This window comes from Dasypus novemcinctus, chromosome 15, assembly GCF_030445035.2.
Source record: "Dasypus novemcinctus isolate mDasNov1 chromosome 15, mDasNov1.1.hap2, whole genome shotgun sequence".
Taxonomy (NCBI): Eukaryota; Metazoa; Chordata; class Mammalia; order Cingulata; family Dasypodidae; genus Dasypus; species Dasypus novemcinctus.
In genome coordinates this window covers 52957832-52975973 of record NC_080687.1, presented here as the reverse complement: position 1 = coordinate 52975973, position 18142 = coordinate 52957832, and positions in this window count along the sequence as shown.

The following is an 18142-nucleotide window of genomic DNA, read 5'->3' as shown; positions in this document are numbered from 1 at the left end:
TTCACATGGTTTATTAGCTATTTCACATAAAAATATATGGGAAGAGAGATATTTGTGATCTACTTGTCCAACAGTATTATACATTTCTCTCTTGTATGCCTTCTGGTATGCTGAACATTGTAAAGCTAAAAATGTTATTTTTACTTGAGCTTTGGAAGTCAGAAATGAGACATAGGTGATCCTACTGTCACGTTGGCTATTTTCTTCAGAAAAGCAAAGATGTGGAGATGGTTTGTCTGATGTCTAAGTTGTGGATGTTATGAGATAATTATGTCAGTCAGTTGGTCAGAATTGGCATCCATTGTCCATCACCAATAAGAGCGTGTTGAGACACACTTGGGACTTTGGTGGTAGCAGCATCTTGATCATAGCTTCCCAAAGAGTAGACACAGGGTACAATCTTGAACACTGTATTTCCAGTATCAACTTCCTAATAACCCACGTTCTGATTGGACAGAAGTAGTGGCTTCCCTGGAAAGTTGATTCTGTCCTAGTAGTCATTTCTAAATCTATTCTTTTACCATTTCCTCCAGTCCTTTCAAACATTTCATATGCATGATATCTGTCCTTGTTTGTCTTTTATGGAACCCAGAAAATTATGTTCTTAAGCTAACCCATTCTTGTGACTGTAAATACAGTTTAGATAGGGCCTTTTGATTAGATTCAGATAAGGGACCTTTAATTAGAACATTTGATTAGATTACTTTAGGACCTTTGATTAGAGTACATCAGTGAGATGTGACCCAGGGTGGGTATCTGCTCTCCTGCTGGGGTTCATATGTAAACTGAGAACTGAAAGCAGAGACACAAGCACAAAAAGAGAGCCACCATTTGACCTGCCATTTGAGAGAGATGACTCCAGAGATCGGTTTCCATCTTGCCTTGCTGTGTGAGAGAAGCCCAGGATCTGACCTGCAGGTGGCCTTTTGGTAAGAAAACATCTCTGATGATGCCTTGACTTGGACATTTTTGCAGCCTTGGAACTGTAAGCTTTCACTGTAATAAATCCCCATTATAAAAACCAATACATTTCTGGAATTTTGCATTGGCTGCCTTAAACAAACTAAAACACTACCCCTTACATTAAAAATCTTCTTGAAATTCCTTTCTGTTTCTAACACTGAACTTTTGTACACTGTTATAAATAAAGGCCTGAGAAACAATTATTTGACTAAACCATTGGCACATACTACTTCAAATGCAGTTAAATAATAGACATAAACAAATTACATTTAATGTGGTTCTGTCTCCAACTTAAGCTATGAATTTGGGTGCACATTTTTAGCAGTGAATCATTTCATTATAGGTGATCTTTCCTCATATTTTATTAACCCGGGAAGTAAACAGTGAATGGCCATGCCAGACTCTACAAGCTGTATTTCAGGTTATATCTATAACAAAACATTCCTTGTATTTTTCTAAGCATATAGCAATGTAAGGAAATCAGGTACGGTATCCAAGTTGGAGAAAATGCTGATCAATTCCCTGAAAAAAATATTTAGTTGAGCTATAGGATAATAGTGACAATTTATGCTGCTCAGGAAGAGGAAATTAACCTGCACTATGAAGCATGTAGCATCACTAATAAGATTGAAAGTAGCTTGGGATATGAATGAGGTAGGCACGAAAGTGGAAAGCAAGTTTCCTCTTACAGCAGAGCCTCCCACTTCAAGCTGCAAACTGGTAAAGATCTCTTCAGCTTTACTGTAGGCAAAATATCTCAAGAAGAAAAGAGAAAGGTACTGGTTACAGTTGCTTTAAAAGCCTGCTCTTTCTAAAAATTGAGAACACGAAAGAAGATAACAAATCATTGACCTCTTCTCCATGCTTTTATTCATTTAGTTACAAGTATTACTGTTATAATAATGCCAGAATAGTTCCATATATTCATTCACACAACAAATACATTTTGCACGTGGAAGGCTTGTACATAGCAACAAAGTGCCTAGAACATAAAAGAAGATGAGCACCATCTTATGTGAAGTACAGGTCACACTGGTTCTGCAATTATGGAGACAGGTACTAATTAGGTATATAAAAAAAAAGAAAGATATGCAGTAGTATGGAACAATACTAGGGGAATTAAATATTTAAAGTTTATAAGAAGAGAGGAATATACTAAAAAAGACTCAGAAAAACAAAGAGAATCTGATGGTACAAAATTCAAGAGACAAGTGATATATTCAAGAATGAGAGGTCAATAGTATTATTTCACTTGTATAATGTGTAGGCCGAAAAGAGAAGACAGGATTTGGCACTTCGAGGTCACTGGTGTGTTTCCTAGATTGTTTTTTGGTAGTTGGAAGAGAAAAGACTTAGCACCTAATTATCTTTTCTCAGTCATGTGTGAAGCAAACTCATTAGCTAAGATGGGGGGAATGAGGGTTGGAGAACAGGTATTTAGAGAAAGAAGATGTGTAGTCTTTGCAAGAATGAGAAAGTGAGTCAATTATAGGAACAGTAGGGATGACCCGGTAGTGTTGAAAGCATGTGTGAATTGCAAAATCTAGAATTTTAAGTAAAACCAGTATATTTGCCAGGATATGTAATATAGTTGATTATAGGGCAACAGAATATATAAAGGCAGACATTATGGAGACAGAGAAGGTCAGAGCCAGAGGGAATTCAAGAATGTTTATTGAAGAGTGATTATGTTGATAGACTATGTATTAGTTTCCAACTGTCTAAAACTAATATGATACAAATGGGTTGGCTTAGTCCATAGGAATTTATTGGCTCATGGTTTTGAGGTTAAGAGAAGTCCAAAGGAAAGGTACCATCAACTTGATTTCTCTCAGGAACTTGTGGCATTCTGGGGCTGCCTGCCTGCAATCCTTAATCCTTGACTTTTCTGTCACTTGGTAATTGCACATAGTATTGTTTTCTTTCTCTTTCAAGTTCCATGGAATTACAGTCTCTGTGACTTTCCTTCTAGGTGTCTATATTTCATTCTGCTTATAAAGAACTTTAGTAATAGGATTAAGATCCACCCTGATTCAGTAGGGTCACTTCTTAACTGAAGTAATTTCATTAAAAAACCCAATTTCCATGCTTCACAACCACAACCATGGATTAATTTTAAGAACATGTTTTTTTGTGGTCCATAGCTCTGTAGACCCTGAACTGGTCAATAAAGAAGGTGAAGGCAGGAAACAAGTCATGGACGCGTTATTAGAAAATGGTAAGATTAATGGAAAGGCACATATAATATGGCAGAAATTATAGAAGAACATTTGTACTAGAAGTACTTGAAAAAGCAAACTAAAGAAAGAGAATTATTTTTCATTATTTTTAAAGTTTGGGATGTTTGCATTTGAAATTTTGAAGATGGGGAAAGTTTTGGTGATTGTAATATACTGAGTGTGGTTATCAGAAAGTGTAGGTGAAGAAAACTGGGGGTAAATTTTATTAGAGATAAGGAAGTGGAGATAGTGAAAAATTGAATATTGTCCAAATAACTATGTTGATATTGAACTTTCCAAGAATTTAAACAAATGAGTTGAAATAAAATTTTGAGTGAAAGGCTGGCTAAAGTTTCAGGCAACAGATAGGTAAATGTTAGAAACAAGGAAGATGAGTGATTTTTTCATCTCAGTAATGAGAACCTATACCTATATTGCTTTGCAGGATAGAAAGGACATAATGATCTGAAAGTTATGATAGCATAAAGGATGATAGATACCTGAATTCCTAGGAATTTTGGTGTGAAAGAAAAGAAAATTAGCACCCTCAGGTTGAGAAGGCTACAAAAGAAGTAAGAATTCAACACAATTGAAGTTTCTTTAAAGAAAACATTCTAAGCAATAAAAGAAATAAAACAAACATTCTGAGAAGAGTTTCAGAATGAGTTTGTTATCACTGGCTTGGAGTTCAGGAAGAATGAAGGGGAGAAAATTAGGAAGTAAGGTTTAGGAAATGGGTCAGATTAGGAAAGGCAGAGAACAAGTGAGTTCAGGTCAATTTAGATGTCTTGAGGCATAAGGAAATTGAGATATACAATATTATGGGATTAATCCTGGTCTATACTTGAAGCCGGTTATGTGGTTAGGACTCTTCTGTGGTTTCTAATGCTTTATTCAGTATTATAGGATATTCAATATAGTCGTCTTCAGGCAATAGAGAGTTGTATGACAGAAGAGGAACTGGTCTTGCTCTCTTGTCACTACATTCTTTTGTTCATTATACTTTTCTTAAATATTGTCGCATCAACTCAACAGAGTATAACACCTATAGGATAGCAATAAGACTTTTTTCCCCTACATCTCATCTTGCTAAAAGCAACCAACAAACAATTCTTGTACTGAATTAAGTAGCATTATAAAAGTTTATAACATGTCACAAACTCTCTATATTTAATTTTTTTCTGTATTTATTAGTTGGTTTAAGTTTTCATCAGTTATATATGTACAAAATTAGGAGAATTACCTACTTATACAAAGGTTTGAAAAACAGCAGATTCCAGAATGTGTTCCCTTCTCCACAGACCCACACCTCTTTTAGCTTATTTTTTTGATATTTAATAAAGTTATTCAGTTACATTTTGATACTAAATTTTTGACCTCTTCTATTACATTGAGATTTTAAAGGTGGTTTAAATTTGGAGCTAAATTTTCTACTAGATCAAGGATTTAGAAATAATAAAAATATGTACTTCATAGATGAAAATATTCTTGCTTTTTATTTTAAAATATATATAAACACACAGAATCCCTCAGGATAACATATTCTCAGAATACTTCATTCTGACATTTGGATTTTAGAATGAAGAGCTTTCAGTGGTCTTAATCTAAGATACATGGGTATAGGATAATAGTCTGAAGTCACCTGTCCACTTCAAAACTGAATTTTCAGTAAATGTCACAGTGCAGCTCTCTGGTACTTTTCAATAGTGAGTAGATTGGTTCCTGGAGGAAAATATATTTACGGAAAATCATAACCTGTAACTCAAGGATAATGTGTGTACCTTCTTTGAACCTGAAATATACTGCTTTGTAATTTAAATTCAATCAAGTGTATATAACAGTCAAAGAAGTATATTCTTGGGGAAAAGTGATTTTATTTGCTTGGCATGAAACTTATACATAAGTAGCTACAACATTTTACATCTGGGTAATAAAAAGTACTCTGGGATTCTAAATAATGACATTTCTGCTGAAGAAAACATAGCATTATGCTTAAAAAGTTGGGGACAGATGTTATATATGTGTCCATGTGTGCTTAGATGTATTTATGCTGACCAGTTATTATGAGTGACTCATGTTTTCAGTTTTATGCCTTTTTAAAAGGTTTTTGCTATGATAAGTACTTGGTATTTTAAAAACCAGAATAAGTATATAAATATTTTTAACCTATTGACTCTGAGGGAATCTATAGGTATTTCATAGGAAAATATCTGATGGGTTGTGCATATTTAGATCTGAATCTCAGAGGTAAGGACAGTTAGGTAAATACAGACTTTGAAATCATCACTGCCTAAGTAATAAAACTATAGTTTGGATGCTGACTGTCAACGATATAGTATAAATTAAGAAGAGAGGAGGTCAAGAGGGATAGCCTTAAGGAACACTAATATTTCATAAATGGAGGGAGAAAGGGAACCCATTTAAAACACTGAATATGAGCATTCCAGAAGTAAAGTCTAGGATAGGAAAAGTATTTAATAACATGAGGACATATCAAATGTTACATGAATGTTGATAGTATCTGAACAAAATATATATATTCCTTATTTCAGTGATCCATTAGAAAACTTAAAACTGTTGATTGGTGGAGTTGGAGTTGTGATTTCAGGGTGTTGAGGAGTAAATAGGAAGTGAAACTGAAACAATATATATAGTTTACCATTTATTAAAGAGCCTCATTTCAGAGAAAATAAGAACCAACTTGAACTGGTTTATATACCAAGAAGCAACAAAGCAATTGAAAGAAACTTCTGAGAATATTAATATTGGTCATCTGGCATTTTCTCCCTAATTAGTGAAGTGCATGTTAATTTGTGAAACAGGAATTAAATTAGCTAAGAGTTAGCCTCAGGTTTGAAATTCCAAAGCATGAACATAAAAGTTAATATTCTTACCTTAGAAGAGCCTGGGAAAGAGAATGAAGAAGAACCTAATCTAGAAACATTGAAGATAATGTTTAGAATGAAATTTTTCTAAGATACATGTTTTCAATGCTTAGCATTATAGGCATCATTTGGGAACTCGTGAAACACAAGTTTGCTGGGTTCTACTCCCAGAGATTCTGATTCAGTGGTATGAAGATGGAGTACAGCTTGACAATTGGCATATCTAAGGAGTTCCTAAGTGATGGTGGTACAGCTAGTCCAGAGCCACACTTCGAGAGTCATTGTTCTAAGAGAGTCACCTGAGGCCATTAAAAATGTATTAAGTAGTTTAACTTTGCAAGAAGGTGAACTATAAAAACAGCAAGGTGAACAACAACAAAACAGATAATATACTGTGAAGAATTTCAAGAAAATTTACTCTTAGTAAAGTCAAATAGAGATTTCTATTTATATAAAAACATTCTGTATTTTCTCTAAAATTGATATAGTATGCCTCAAGAGCAACTTTTCTCTAGGTGCCCTGGACAGAGCTAAATTTTAATCCTATGTAATAATTCAGCTTTTCAGGTTAAGTCTCAATTTCTTTAGGTAAGAAAATATCGGATACTTAGATTTCACATCTCCCTCCAATGACTTTTCTAAAATAGCATCTCTCTTTTGGGAGGAGTGTATATTTAAACATTTTATGGGGCCCAAGGGATTCTTCATAACTGAATCTATGTGATGTACTTGAAGATTCTATTTCTACTCTAGTCCCATTGTTAAGCTCACTGCCCTACATGCACAGAGGTCAGAACCATGACATTGAGATTTTGAGAAAAGAGTTTTATTGTGAGGTAAACTGGCAAGGATACAAGAGGCAGGGCTCAAATCTGTTTTCCTGATCTGAGAAATAAAGTAAGTTTTATGATAATGGGAAGTGGGAGATGCCAATAGAGATGGGGAGTGTGACTTGGCATATTCCTACTGATTAATTATAGAGTTGTCCATATATGGTAGAGTGAACTTTAGGCCATAGCTTCCTGATTAAAGGACCTCTTGTTTTTTCATTTGTTTCTGTTGTCTCCTTGTTCTTGAAATATTGTTTCCAAGAGAGGTAATCTTTGTTTATTGTTGTCTCAAAAATCACCTAACATGGGCCCTTGATATTGATGAAGATACTTATGAACCTTTTCATTGGAAATTGAAACTTAGCCTAGTATTATCGGTTGCCTAAGCGTTACCTCCTGAGAGTCTCCTTGTTGCTCAGTATGGCCTCTCTCTAAGTCAAACTCAACATATAAATGCATTACCTTCCTCCAGCATGGGACGTGACTCCCAGGGATATATCTCCTTGGTACTGAAGGGCTACTACAAAGCACCAAGAAACAATGCAACTGGAAAAAGACCTTGACCAAAAGGGGGAAACGATAAAGACAAATGATTTTATATGTCTAAGAGACTTCAAAGTTATCTCAGAAGTTACATTTATGCATGTCTTAGTGAGATCCCTTTAACTGCCACAGTAAATAAATATTGCCTCAAATAGCAGGGCTACTGAGGGCTCTGTAGACATCCAGACACTATAGGCAGAGCTGACAACTCAGGAGTTTGGCACCCTGCCAGTGAGCCTTACTTTAGAATTTCTGCTCCCCAGTGTGACAGAAGTGAACACAATTTTGGTTTCCCTACACATGGCACTTCTACCCCTTCTATTTGAACCTATAGTTAGTACTAGAGTTGATAGGTTTATGTCCAAGAGACTTAAATCTTTTGTCTGTCCATGTGCCAGTTGGGCCCCGAATCTCAACACAGTTGCAACACTTATTCTCCAGTCCAGTTCATTGGACACCCCCAGGACAACTAACAAGAAGATGATGATGGACAATGACCATCCCAAGGAACAGAGAGAGTCTACAACTGCAAGAAAGATAGTCCAATCCATCTGCCCCCAAAGGATTTAAGCCCCCTCTCATTAAAAGGTCAAGTGGGCATCACCATCCCAGAAACCTCAGGATTGAGGAATGAATGATGGATGGACTAGCATAGACACTGTTATTCTACTACAGACTTATTGTGATTTCTAGCAGTGTAAGAACTTTTATCATTGATGTGGAGGTAGTGACTTCCAGAGGTTCTGAGGGGAGGGAGAGGGATGAATAGGTGTATGTTGGGGCATTTGCAGGACATTGGAATTGTCTTAAATGATGTTATAATGACAGTTGCAAGCCATTATATATCTTGTCATAAGTTACAAAATTGTGCAGGACAGAGTTTGAACTATAATGTAAACTAAATTTCCACACTTAGTGGCAATGCTCCAATATGTGTTCATCCATTGTAACAAATGTCAAACTAATGAAGGATGGTCTTAATGTGAGAAAATGTGGGCTGGGTAGGGAGTGGGATGTATGGGAATCCTCTACCTTTTTCATGTAACATTTATGTAGTCTAAGTATCTTAAAATTTTTTTTTAAAGTCATCTAACAGAGAAGAGTCTGTGTTTTGCATACCCTCAAGTTATATAGCTTGTCATCAGTCATGACTGCCCTGCAAACAAGCTCTAAAATATATATATATATATATATATATATATATATATATATATATATATTACAAAAAGAGGAGGTCACAACAGACTGGTTATAGCCTGCCTATAGTTTCACCATCCTTGACCATGTTGTTGCATCAGCTGCTGAAGTCTGTGACTGACCTAACTTGTGCTCACCTGTTTAATCACTGTCATTTTTATTGTGATCTATGGTGCTATCTGGTTTACTGACCTCTTCATTCCTATTTCTGGGTTGCCCTTTAGGTTTTCCTTTGTTGTCTGTTTGGCCTATGGCTTCAGTTAACTTTCACCATAAATTTACATTTTTTTGCATAACCCTCAAGGCCTCATAGGTACTTCCAAATTCTTTTTGTAACCCAGGAAAATAAAAGGCAAATTGAGTTAAATTTATGTGCTAGCATACCAAGTTTGTGCTCAAGCAAAGCAAATCGGTAGTGGAAAAATCAGGAGCCATCTTCAAATGCTTTGTTCTCCTAATGCTTCCTTCCTTCTTATTGTCACAAGGATCTATTCCCAAAATGGTGGACTAGAGGCTTATATATCCTCTCCATCATATTCTCCTTCCCTCTTCTAAGAAATTTGCTTTGCAATATGTTACAATGGGGTAAAAAATTTTAGAAAAATCATCTTCTCTCTCAAAAATCCTATTTATTGGGCCTATTGTATTGCTGCTTGATTAAGGCATCTTTTTTTTTTTTTTAATGTAACTCTTTCTCTTTAAAGCTCACTAGAATTATCCTTGTTTCTTTCCATTGTTCTATCCCCACCTTGAAGTGATGGATGCCTTTGACTAGAGATAATGCATGTATACAAGAACGCAAAGATAAAGTATACATTGATATATTTACTTATTAGTCCATCATGTTAATAAGATATGTAAAATCATGATGGGAAGACTTGAATATATTAGAATTATTCCCCCATATCAATATATTAAGAAGTTTGAACAATCTGACTAGAACTAGGAAAAAATATATTTTCACATTCAGCACTTTTTCTGTAAAAGAGTGACAAAAGGTATCTGAGTTACATTAAAATATTTTATAAATACTTCTTTCCCTGCCATATATACTGAGTTTCAGTCTAGAGGCTTATCCTATTATATACATTTTTAATGCTTCCAACTTCTGACAGATGATTGGATATACCCTTGAGCTAATGAGGCTGAAGCTTGAGTCCATTCAGTTGGATGGGGCCTGAGGAGTCAACCTGACAATGTGCTCTCTTGGCCATATGTTAATGTAAAATTTGCAAAGGTAAAGTATTATTTTATTGTATTTTTTTTTTGCCTTAAATCCAGCATGCTAGATTAAAGATGGCTTCAAATTCCATGCTAATCCTCCAGTTGAGAAGTTGAGGCTAATATTTTTTCATTTATTTTTTCAAATTTTATTGATACATATTAATAAAGCATAAATCCATCCGAAGAGTATAATCAATGGTATTTGGTGTAATCACTTTTGTGCATTCATCACCCCATCAGAGACGATGAGTTTTGTTTGTTATTTAATTTTTGTTTATTATTTGTGCATTCATCACCCCATCAGAGACGATGAGTTTTGTTTGTTATTTAATTTTTGTTTATTATTATTGTAATAATGAATGTGCTTTGGATGTGATTGGGGTGAGGAGGCTAGTTTTCATCCCTTTGAATCTGGACTGGTCTTACCAACTTGTAAGTCCAGTTCAATGATGAAGAAATAACAGTATGGGAGTAGATCAAAAGAAGCCATGTTTCTTTCTCTTGATACTTTTTGAATGTTCATTCTGGAGAATATAATATGTCCAACTTCCCTGATATTACCATGATGTGTGGAAGATTAAGCTAGCTACTTAGAGAGACTACAATGAGGGCCATACTGGTTATTCATTAGCTGTTCCAGTCATCCAGCCCAGGACCAGATAAATGAGGGAAGAAGTCATATAGGACTTCACAGTCCCAGTATAAAAGAGACGTATGGCCCAGCTAAGTCAATCTAGTCATTCAAGACAACATAGGTAGGTTCCTGACATCATGGAACATAGATGGGTCATCATCTCTATGCCCTACACAGATTTATAATCCATAGAAACATAAAAATGAATAAATTGGTGGTTGTGATAGTTTTATGCCAGAATTTTAGGATATTTTGGTATGCAGGAATAGATAACTAGAAACAGAAATTTAAATATTTCTTTCTATATATATGCTTATATATCTACATATCCTCTGACATTAAGTATATTGACAATAACTATATAAAGGCAGAAGGAAGGAGATATACAGGAGCAGAAAGTTTGCATATTATGGAAACTAGGTTGGTCATAGTCAAACTAGGTTGTTATTAGTCTCAGATGTTAATTGTAATTACAAAGTTAACTACTAAGAAAATACTAAAATATACAGTAAAAGAAAGAAGAAAGTAATCAGAATGGTAAACTACAAAAAAATCCAGCTAAGAACAAAAAAGCAATAATGGAATATTTGAGGAATTAAAAATGTACAGGACTTAACTAAATGGTGAAGTAAACCCTTCTCTTTCATTTATTCACTTAATTATCAGTGGATTAAACTCCCCTATTAAAAGGCTGAGATTGATAGATTGGATGAAGAAGAATGATTATCTATATGCTGTCAAAAAGAGACTCACATTAGATACAAAGGCCCAAAGATGTTTAAAGTAAACAAGTGGACGAAGATATTCCATGCAAACAGTAATCAAAAGTAAACTGGAGTAGCTACATTATGTCAGAAAACAGAATTTAATTAAAAATACTATAAGAGACAAATAAATATATTACATATTGATCATATGACCTGTCAATTCCACTCTGAGGTATATACCCCAAAGAATTGAAAGCAGAGACTAAGACAGATATTTGCACACCAATGTTCATTACGGCTTTATTCACAAGAGCCAAAAGGTGGAAGCAAAGCAAGTGTCCCTCAACAGATGAATGGATAAATAAAATGTGGTATATCCATATAAAGAAATGCTATTGACCCATAAAAAATTAAAATGCTGGTATGTACTACAATATGAATGAACCTTGAAGACATCATATTGACTGTAATAAACAAGATGCAAAAGACAAATACAGTATGATTTCTCTTATGTGAAATATATAGAATAAGAAAATTCTTAGAGACAGAAAGCAGAATGGGGGGATGCTGGTAATGTTTACACTCTGGAACTATTAGTCAAAAAAGTTTAAGTGAGCTAAAGGAATTCATATACAGAGAGCTAAGGAAATCAGGAAAATATTGTCTGAACAAATGAAAAATGGATTTTATAAAAGGAACCAAACAGAAATTTTGGAGTTGTGAAGTACAGTAGTTGAAATGAAAGACTCATTAGATGGACTCAACAGCAGAAATAGGCAGAAAGATAAGTAAACCTGAAGATATTACAATTGAAATGATCCAATCTTGGATAAATCAATGAAGCAGAAAGAAAAATAATGAAGAAAAAAATGTTTTAAACTTATCCACGTTATAGTTTATTTTCATTTCCACTCTGACTTAAAATATATTTTTTTATAAACTAAATTTCATCTACATTCTGGTGTTATTTCTAAACTCATGTCTGTCCTTTGTCTATTTATGTCACAGTAAAAAATTTTATAATATTTTAATATCTGTTAAGATTATTTTACCTCATTATTCTTTTCTTCTTAATGTTCTTGAGTAGTCTACCATATTTATTTTCTCAAATAAATCTGAGTTACATTTTATTAATTAATTCTTCCCATCTGTCCTGCTGCTACTTTAATGGGATTTCAACTAAATTGTTAGATTTAGGGGAATTTTATATCTTTACCATTTGGGTTATCTTATCCAAAAACACATTATGTTTTTCAATTTATTTCAAATGTTTTGTCTCTAAATAGACATTTTTACTTTTTTCTCTTTCTCTTCTCTATATATAGATATAATTATCTTGTTGAATATAAATTCCTTCTATGCACTGGTATATACACCATACATTGTTATGTGCTACTTTGCTTATTTTAAGTTCTAAATATGTTCTAACCTGTTATCTTCCATTGGCTTCCTGATTCAAGTTGGAAATGACTTGTTTCTTCCTTTTGCTCTCTATATTTCTTCTGAGGGTGAAACAAAAGCTTCCAGAAATACCAAAAACAATATACACCATTTTCTTTCATTCCTGTATTGATATTTTGTGGTTTTTTTCACTTAACTTTTTTCATTTACTCATTTTTGGTTTGGGAGTTGAAATATTTGAATTTAAACTCTTATTTTCCCCAGACATATGTACTGTGGTTTTAGAATTTATTTATTCTTTTGTTAATTTAATTTAATTATAAAATAAGCTTTAGACTGCATAAACGATACATTGAAAATGTAAGGGAATTCTCATATTCCCTGCCTCCTTCCCCTCCCAGACTTTCCCCCATTATCAACATCTTTGATTAGTGTGGTACATTTGCTACAATTGACAAACACATATTGAAGCATTGCTATTAACCATGGTCAACAGTTTACATTATACTTTAAACTTGGCACCACAAATTTTTGTAGGTTTTGACAAAATATATAATGGCCTGTATCCATCATTGTAACATCATTCAGAACAATTCGAATGTATCCAAATGTCCCAGGTTACACTTGTTCTTCCCTCTCTGTCCTCGCAGAATCTTTTGTGACCATTGTATTTACAACAATGTTAGAAGTTCTTCCATTGCTAGAATAATAATGTACACTTTAGTCCATAGTTGAATTTTCCCCTAATGTTTGTTCATTCATCAGTTTTGAGGATTTCAGGATGGTGATGCGCACTGTTTCCCAATGGGGCAGATGGATGGAACAGTGTTGCTTACAGCCGCAGATACTCTTTGCTTTGGGGGATGATGTCCATCATCATCCTTTTGTTAGTTGTCCTGGGTGAGTCTGATGAACTGGAGAGTAGGTGTTGCAACTCTGCTGAGATTCAGGGCTCAATCAGCTTATAAACAGACTGAAGATTTAAGTCTCTGGGAAATACATTTAATGAGTTTAGTGCTACTTACAGTTTCAACTAAAAGGGGCAGTAGAGCCATATATAGAGAAATTATAAATGTGTCTAACTCTGAGGCATTGGGGGATAGCTTATCATAATTGTTTAATTATGTAATAAATCTCCATCTTATCTGTAAGCTGCCTCAGGGTGGCATCCTTGAAATCATCCTGCATAATAAAATATCCAAGAGAAATTGCTGATCTTTTTCTTTTTTGCAAGACCATGAAAAAAAAAATGAGGTTTAAAAAATGCTCACAAAAACTGTCATCCTAAGTTATTGTTCACAGTGTATTCTATTCTGATTTGTTATCTAGCTGAATTCAGTAAACATACTCTCCAACATAATGATATAGGAGTTTTTTAATTGTGGTTTGCTATTGCCACTTTGAATGGATAATTTTGAAAAATATTTTTCTGAGGAAAAAACCACACATGTTATGTGCATCTCAGAAAATATTTTTATCCAAATTTTCTTAGCACTAAGCATCAATTTATTTTCAGGCTGTGGGTGATTTATGTATTTCCATCCAAGATATGTCAGAAGTCAAAGTAATGTTTTATTTTACTTTTATATCCAAGGTGTCATTTCTACAAATCTTAAACATGCCTTGGAAAGTTTCAAAACATTTTCAAACAGCTATTTAATGAACTGTGAACACATCTCTGCAGTAAATTGTTTTTATATATAGGAAAAACCACTGTGTATACACAGACTTTACACTCAGTTATCAAAAAATACTAGTAATGAAAGTTGAATCATAATAAGGTAATTTTTAGCCTATTATCCACGTTAAAAATTCCACTGAAATTTTATTTTCTTTACCTAGTTTCAAAAGTAACAAAATCATGTCTAGTATGGCTTAGTAGATAAACTTTAGACAGGGGACCAATATCATTGTGATATTTTATATTTTTGTTCACAACATTTCTCTATATCTCTGTAAAAGATTATTATTTACTAATCCATTTGGGGAAAATTTGCTCATATGTCAGATGTATCTCATCTTACTGAAGGATTATACATATCCTATCCACCTGAAATTAGAACTGGCCATGTTAATCATCTTAGCCAGTTGACTATGAGCAGAAGTGACAAAGGACATTTCTAAGAGTAGCTTTAAGAACCAGATGTCATTAGTAATGTCTTTTTTCCTCACATACAAGTCACAGTGTTGAATATAGAAGCATCTCTGCAGTCTGAATTTTAACCTGAAGATGATATGGATTAGAATTATAGATGAACACTAATTGACATGTATCATGAATGAGAATACCCTTTGTTGTTTTATCCCACTGCAGTTCTGGGGTTTTTAGTTATCACTGTACAATATAGTCTATGTGTATTAATATATCTTTTGATTATAATTCTGGTTTGGTAAATTTTTGTTGAATTGATCCCAAGCTATTTTAATTCCTAGATTCTCCTAGTCATTCATTTACATACAGAATAGTATATAATTTTTATAGCAAAGCTCAAATTCATTCATTCAATTATTTATTCAACATTTTATTACAATTCTCTTATGTGATTAGCACTATACCTTCATCAATGAACAAGAAAGGAATTGTCTTCTTCTAGACTATGTCCCTGATAGAGAAAAATATTAAGCTTCTAACATCACAATAATTACAAATTTTATGAAGACTAGAATTTCCTATGTGTTCTGATAGCATATATTATGAGGACCTAATCTAGACTCAAGTAATAGGAAAGAATTTCCTGAGAAAATAAATTTAACCTAGGTTAAGATTTTAAAAAATTGTACATAAGCTGTGAAAATGGCACAGTAAAGAATTTGAAAATTTTCTTTTCCATAAATCCTGCAAAACTAACTCTTTAAAAAATCTAGAAATTTACCAAATGCTTGCTGCAATCTGGGGAGCTTTTGCTCAAGAAAAATGTCTGAAACTTGCTAAAATCACTGATCTCTATGACATTATTACTTGTTCTATTCTCATCTTTATGTCCACAATATTATTAAAAACGAAAGCCTGCATCATAGTGAAAACCAGTGGGCTGGCAGACATTAGAAAAGACAGGATAAAGACACATTCTTAAAAGTTTGTCTTTATTAAATTTGTCATTTGGCCCCAAGAGAGCTCAACTTTATTAAACCTGACTATTCACCCAAGGTGAACAACCTTTGTCCAGCTGGTGTTTGTTGAAAGAGTTAGAGGTAAATATTTAGCATTATTGCTGTCTGAGATGGTGGATAAGAGTAAGCATAAATAATAGGCATAAATAAATAATAGGCTAACCACAAGGTTTAAAAAAAAACTGGAGAATGGGTAAACACAGGGGAATTTAAAAACTGCCAATATGTTACTGGGAATCTAGAAGGCAACATGCATGCAGAGCTATATGTGTTTACTGAGTAAAGGCATAAAAAGATGCTAAGCTCTCACTTCTGGCAAAACTTAAAGCTTTCTCAAGCAGGAGGTTATGGCATTGTTAACTACCTGACTGTTGAAGGCATGGTCCAACATGAACACAGATTCCCTTAGCAAAGATTAGGAAACTTATTGTTTCCAGACATTTAAGGAAAAAACTGTTTAATCATTAGTTGACTACTAAAATGCCAAGCAAAGACTTCAGTGGCTGCACAAGAAAGAGAAAAAAGAATTTATAGAATTAGCACAGCAACTACATTGAATAGACAAACAGCAACAGCAAACAGAAAACCATGCTAAAATAATAATAGGAAGTGATGATGGTAATGTCTTATCATATAGATAATATCAATAAAGTGGTAGAAACTATTTTTAAAAATTAAAAATATGGAGTTTGAAAGTATAATGAATTAAATTAAAAATTTGCTCCATGGTCTCAACAACTGATTTAAGCTAGTGGAAGAGAGAATTAGTGAACTTGAAGTCAGTTAATTGAGATTATCCAGTCTGAAGAGCAGAAAGTAAGAGGAGTGAAGTAAAATGAACAAAGCCTCAGACACCTGTGGGTGTCTATCAAGTATACAATCATGCACAATGGGAATCCCAGAAGAAGAGAAGGGAAAGAAAGGAGAAGTGATATTTGAAGAAAGAATGGGCAAAACTTCCAAACTTTGATGAAATACATGAATCCATACATCCAAGAAGCTCAAAGAAACCAATCAGGATAAGCCAGACATAGACATTCAGGAAAGGCTGAATATACATTTTTCACAAGAACATATATAACATTGAACAGGGTAGATCATATTTTTGAGCATAAAACAAATACCAATGCATTTAAAAGTGTTGCAATCATACAAAGTATGTTCTATGACCACAATGGTATGAAATTATAAACCAATATTTAAGGAAATTTTGGAAATTCACATTATGTGGAAATTATACAATAGATTCCTATATAATCCATGGATAAATGACCAAAAATACCAAAGAAATTAGAAAGAACTTTGTGATGACTGAGATGGAAACACAATATATCAAAACTTACCAGATGCAACTCAAACATTGCTTGGAGGGAAATTAGTAGAAGTTGATGTTTATTTTTTTAAAAAAAGAAAGACCCACTTCAATAAACTAACTTTCCATTTTACTATATTAGAAAAAGAAGAAGAAATAAAGCCAAATCAAGCAGAAAGAAAAAATAATAAAGTTTTCAGAAAAAATAGGATTATAAAATCATAGAGAAAATCAACCAAACAAAAACTTTTCAAACACCTCTGCTGAGAACTTATCAGAGGAGTGGAGGGAGGAGAGGGAGACATACAAGGCACTTTTATTCACTCTGACTCAGTATTCAGTACTTTTCCACTTTTATCCCTTCCTTCTCTCCCTCTCTGGACTGGAATTCCATAAAATGGCAGATGACTTTTTGGGGGACTACCTTCCCAGTTAGATACTCCCTCAAGTATGCAACAATCTGTGTTACTCTTGCCTTATGGAATTTTTCCATGGGGAAAATGGGACTCTGGGGAAACAGGAGATTACTCCAGGTTAGCCTCTTGCATATAATAATGCAGTAGTGATTAATATCTTGACTATTATTTTCACGTTAGCTTATCTGAATTGGTTTATCCAAACCCTGGCACCTCAGCTCTCTCAGCTCAGTTCAGTTCTTGACAGTACATTTTAAAAAGGTGAATTTTATGGCATGTAGATTATAGTTGAATTATATAGTTTATAAGACAAAGTGTTGGGGAAAGAGAGTTTTAGACAGAGAGAAATATTTAGTATATCCTTGACGTGAGAAAGAGCTTCTCACATTTGAGAAACTGAATGTGTCTATAGCATGTTGAGTGATGAAGAGAGTGCTTAATATGAGACTGGGAAGGTTGGCAAAAGTCACATCATGTTAAAACTTATTAAGTTTCATTAAAACATTTTTTGCATTCTTCTAAAAGCAATAGAAAACCATTGAAGAATTTTAAGAAAAAAAGGATCATGGTAAGATTTGCATTTCTAAAATATTTTCTTAGTTGATCTATAGAAAATGAGATGGTAGAGAGCATGACGAAATGAGGGAAGATATATTAGGACACTCCTACTCTAATCAAGAGTATATATAAATCAAAGTAT